The following is a 6,000-nucleotide window of genomic DNA, read 5'->3' as shown; positions in this document are numbered from 1 at the left end:
CTTTGTGAATAATTTTCGGAGCCTGATTAAGTCGGTATAAATATGTTTAATACTACAAAAAATGCCCGATTGCCGCCCAGAACACAAGAGAACATCCCAATCGAGTGAAGGGATTTGTGGAAACTGAAATGAAGCACATCTTACCTAATAAAGACTAAAACACATCTATTTAGCCTCACACACTGACTTTATTTGTTGTTCATACTGTTTTATTAATACCCTGTATTTTCTTTCTCATTTTTAGGAAAAGCACTTTACATGCATTGTTTATTTCTATAGCCTACCAAATGTCACACACTTGCAATGAAGCTAAAAATATAACTACATCATTATGTTGATATCCTATATTTTTACAATAATACTTACGACAAACATGTCTTCTAATATCCTCAGTTGTTGCGTATCGAACATATTTGTAAATTACTTCCATTGTGCGAGTTCTCTTTAATACCGTGTGCTTTATACACATGTTGCTGCTGATTGGACTGCAGTTCTGACACACCCACCAAACAAGAGAAAACGCATCTGACCCCGTTGCACACCGGTGCACGCCGTTTCCAGGAAACATGACGTTCAACCCGGAAACCGTAGCAAAACGTTGTGCACCGTTGTGATCTTGAACATGCCCCTGGATTAATCCGTTTGTCCAATAATGACAGACAGGAAACAAAGGGCTGGCTGAAGTTCAGGAAGTAGTGAAGCTGTGCATAAAGCAAGGGGGTAATCCATCGACCGGATGTTGAAGCCCGCCGGGGGCCGCCATGTTGTAGCAGAACTTCACTTGCGTTAGCATTTCCATTGAATCCCATTCATTTTGGCGTCACTTTGACAGCGAATAACTTTACATCTGAGGCGTTTAAAGACTCCATTTGTCCATTATTTATTTCTAAAGAAACACGACAATGTATAAAGGGCTCCATTACCTTCTATGTTACATTATGGCCCCGTAGAAACAGATTTAGTAAAAATAAGCTAACGATTGCGTCATAACCACTCGACTCTCTGTCGCGCTGTACAGAAATTACCGTACAGACAGGAGGAGAAGCTCGCAGGCAATCGGGGGGACGTCCCGTCAAGGGAGAAGCCCATAGATAATGAGTCCATAAAAGCAACGGAATACTTACTCCTGCTCACTCACGCCAAAGAACTCTTTGCTCAAGTTCCCCGTCTCTGCAAGATTTACGTTGGCAATTTTCACGCACAGCTACTAGAAGATTAACGTCTGTCAGACAGGTTGCTCACGTCATCAAGCTTAGTTTGAGTCGGTTTGAGTCTGCGCGTCAGGAACGGAAGTGCTCAAAAATCGCTAAAAATGGGCTTCAACTGTCTCAACTGAGTTCCAATGAGATGGCTCTGTCCATTTCTTATACTGTCTATGGCATAAAGCCTATTAATGAATTTTAATAATATTATTATTAGTTAACAAAAAACACACTATCACTCAATATGCAAATGTTGTTGGGCCTGGCAGATATATTTTATTATTATAAATAGTTAACTTATCTTATTTTTATGTTTATTTTTTATGTATATGTCATAAGGTCAGTGTGGGATAACACATTTCAAGTAGCTATTAAAATAACTATTAAAATAACACATTACTTTTAAATTAACAAAACATTCGAGATACCTTTTTCAAATAAGTAAAGCAAGTTACTACCAAAACAAAACAAACAAACAAAAAGAAATCAAAAAGGGAATACAGCCAAAAAACAAGAGTAGCAAATACCCCTGCACAGCATGCCAGAGAGCAAGCCTGTGTTAATGACCCAAAGGCCACAGAGGACTGGGTGTGCTGTTGTCAGTGCAATTCATGGTACCACGAGAGCTGTGGAGAGGATAATGGCATCTGTGATGAAGATGGTTATATCTGCAAAGACTGCCTTTGAAGGGAATGCAGCAAAAGATATAACTGGCCTGACTGCAAATATTTTCGCACCTAGTTTTGTTTTGGTTTGTGTCAAAGATGGCTATAGTCTTTAACAAAATGTTTGACAAATATTTAACAAGCATACACATACATGCACACAAAAGACACCAACACAGAAACACCTATACAATGTTCAGTTTTTTTTAATCAAATATTCGTTCAGCTTTATATTTTATGAAATACATTTATGGTGTTGTTGCTATGGCACACTAAAGACAATAGTGTCAATTTACTTTTAATAAATTAATAATACTGTTGTTCTCTTTTATTTGGCCATTTTAACAGAACATCCTATTTAAAAAAACATACAAAAAAACATTCGATCTCATGCATAGCTAATTTGATAGCTAATATTATAAGTAATTTACCAAACCGTGGACCATTTTAGCTGACTTCACTCAGTGTATAGTGCCAGGGGTGGTTGGAAGGCAGACGAAGATGAAGAATAAAGTTCACAAATAATACTTGGACAGGCAGGGCAATACACACTAAATGTAACGTACACCGAAAAGAGAATGAATGTGAGGGATCAACTTATAAAGAAAACAAAAATGAGGATAATTAATAGGACACAGTTGAAACCAAGAACACAAACGAGGAGCGAGAAAACTGAACAAAGGAACACTAAAAGTAAAATAAACTAAAAGTCTATGAAAATAACACAAAGAGAACATAATGGTGACAAGTAGGCTATTCTGTTTGCACCTATCTTTATCTGTACATCTATACATGAATATCAGATGATGTCACCAACGTCTCCTCACTGACGTCACTCAATTCTAAAACTTGTCTTCCGCCGTCTTGAGTACCTGATTCGGCAAGATCGATGCGTCAGTCATAAGGAACTAGAGCTTATTCTCTGGCCGAGCCCGAACTTGCGGGCCGATATTTCCCGTCACTATCCTCGGGCCGGGCCCTTGATCTAGAGATGTGCACTCCCAATGCAAAAGAGTGCGGCGCGGGACTAGATTTGATGGCCGAGTGCGAGTGGCAATGCACTCTCTGTGTGTGCGCGCGTTGCAGGGAGAATAAAACGATTCGCGGGACTCCTGCAAACTAGAAATATCTATGAATAAAACATATAAAAACTAATAAATGTTTGCAGAAAAGCAACAAGAACTAAAACAAAATAGAAACGATTTACAGGCCAGAGTTTCCCTTTAAAACACGTTTGCAGCGTTGAGCGATGTAGCCAATCACAGACATGCGTGTTGATTTCTTCAACGCAAGGGCCAATCAGAAGCATTTAAGATAGACTCCCCTCACTATGGAAGCAGATTAGTCTCAAATATAATTCACGCAAAAAAACATGATTCACACATGCGTAGACAATTTCACATGCATGAAACCTAATTCACGTACACACAAAAAAAAAAATCACGTGCGTGAAAAAAAAATATATTCACAAAAAGCAATTCAGATGCGCAAAATAAAATGATATATTCATAAAATACATTTCACAAATGCAAAACACAATTCGCAGATATACAACTGTGCACAAAAACCTTTGAATGTTTAAAATGTACGAGTGTGTCCTTGAATTTGAATGTGCAAATCCTCATTCACGTACGAATCGCCTTGCATGTGTGTGTGTGTTTTTAAGACTTTCATGGCAGCGCTTTACTCGTAACACAGAGCAGTCGTACTGTTTAGCCAATCAGATTTAAGCTTATCAATCGACCAATCAGTATCACGTGAGGGCGGGCCATACCTGCATTACGTCATCAGCTTTCGACCAGTTCATGGCTGAGCAGAGGTAAGTGCAGTTAATCGTTCATTTCTGTGTTAACTCAAGTCAGAGAACAGTTGAAGCAATAGTTTATTAACTGCTGTTTAGTCCACATGTGAACATAAACATTTATTTTTAGTATTGATGGATTTTCATGTCCTGTCCACCACACATTCAACTGATGATAATGTATGTAATGACGTGCATATATATAGGAGACATGTTTTGTTTTAAACTGCATATATTATGTAGGCTAGCTTTATTGTTTCAGATTTACGAGACAGATGATGTATGAAGTTGCAGACAACCAGTACTGTGATCTTACCATTCCTACTGTAATTCTTTGAAAACAGTCATGTTGCAAGCCAGTTGTTTTGACAGTTGTTTCAACAAGAGGTTTAAAGTGATGCATTGTCACTGTATCCATTTGTCTCTCTCATTTGACTGTATGTACATGCTCTAGGAATACAGCCCTGCAATGCATGCATTATTAAATGTTCTTGTCAGAATTAAGATTTAAAGACATAGTTAAATTTGATGTACACGTTTTATTAATTTGAAAGTTTCCGAAATCCTTTGGGAATAAAATATATATAAAATGACTTGATCATGATTAATGTTTCTGTTACATATGAAGATCATGAACATTGAGTACAGAGAAATATACGTCTCTTCCAGAGTTGTGAGATCCAGTCAGAGTCTACTTTGCTTTTAAAGTATATAAACACAAGTGCAATACATCAAGTGAAAAGTGAACAAATTAATTGAGTTTAATCCAGTCATCAGTAGACCTCTCTGTTAGGACATATACGATTTTGTCCTGATATTTAAAATAGTAAAACCCTATAATACGAGAGGTGCAGACAGAGGACGTGGGAGATTAAGTGATGGTATTTGAATAGAGTTTACTGAGTAATCTTATTCGCATAATCTTAATTGCCTCTCTATGATAAGTACATTTGTCTTATCAGCATAAAATCAGATTTGCCTATTTTACTAAGCAAAGTAAAATTAATGCTTCACAATATTGTCCTGTGAGCAGGGACGTGCACAGGGGGGTTGCTCAGGTTGCCCGGGCAACTGCCCATATGCCCTTCTCGACTGACGTTGCCCTTCCAAGGGGGAATAAATAAATCGTACAATGGATGCAGAATTTCACGTAGGCCTAGATAAAAATAAAAAAAAATCGCAAAGCCTCATTCACTTCCATTCGGGCACCGTCGCCGAAAGTGAAAGTCAGTATGGGAAGGGCAAACTCTGTTTACGTGGCTGCAGCGCTGCACGCGACCGGTGTAGCTACAAATCATGCGTAGTTGCCCAGTTACCATACGTACCATCAGAACTGAATGTACGGGAAGCCAAAAGGTTAAAAAAGGATTGTATTTTTTCACGAAATCTAAGCGTTTTTATTTTATTTTTTTATTTTTATTTTTTTTATTAGAAGCGATGTTTTTCCCCATCTGTCAGTTCAATACAGATTATTTATTTTTCAATTTAAAATTAAAATAAATAAATAATAATAATTAAAAAAACAATAAACAATATTATGAGGAACTCTTTTTCTCATGTAACCTATTTTGGTGACATTTAACATATACATTTTGTATTCTGTTTACAAAGTTGTATATCATAAACCTGTCATCTCTGACGTTTTGTAATCTTTATCAATAATAATAATACCATAATATGAGGCATTGAGTTTGGACATAAACACGGTCAGATAAGTCCATTTGTACGGGCAAAATTCAAATGAATATGTGGATTTTTATGACTCAAGTCATGCTTTTCTGTGTTATATTATTAGTAGTAGTTAAGGTGATTAGTGATTTTAATAAAGACCCTGTTATTCTCAGTCCTTCATATAGCCCGTGAGTTATAGGTTTTTTTTTTTGGAGGGAGGGGGGGGGGGGGGAGGGGGAGGGGGGGGGGGGGCTGCCCTTTTTTCAGGTCAGAGCAACTGCCCCTCAAAATTCCTGTGCACGTCCCTGCCTGTGAGACCTTAAGATGACAATAAAAAACCTTATTTAAAAACCTTGAGATGACAATACAGCACAAAACATAAGGAAATGCATGTTGAATATATTGGTAACACTCTACAATAAGATACAAAAGTGTTTGTTAATCTTTGTTAACGTTAGTTAAAAATACAGCTGTTTATTGTTAGTTTACAGTGCATTAACTAATGTTAACAAGATTTTAATGAAGTATTAGTAAATGTTGAAATTAACATTAACAAAAATAAGGCTGTTTATGTGCAGTTCATTATTAGTTCATGTTAACTAATGCAACATTATTGTAAAGTGTTACCAATTAAGACATTAATACAAAAAAAAGTATAAAA

The sequence above is a fragment of the Rhinichthys klamathensis genome, unplaced genomic scaffold (genome assembly GCF_029890125.1).
Source record: "Rhinichthys klamathensis goyatoka isolate OS25496 unplaced genomic scaffold, OSU_Roscu_1.1 h1tg000413l_1, whole genome shotgun sequence".
Lineage (NCBI taxonomy): Eukaryota > Metazoa > Chordata > Actinopteri > Cypriniformes > Leuciscidae > Rhinichthys > Rhinichthys klamathensis.
This window is presented reverse-complemented; position numbering follows the sequence as displayed.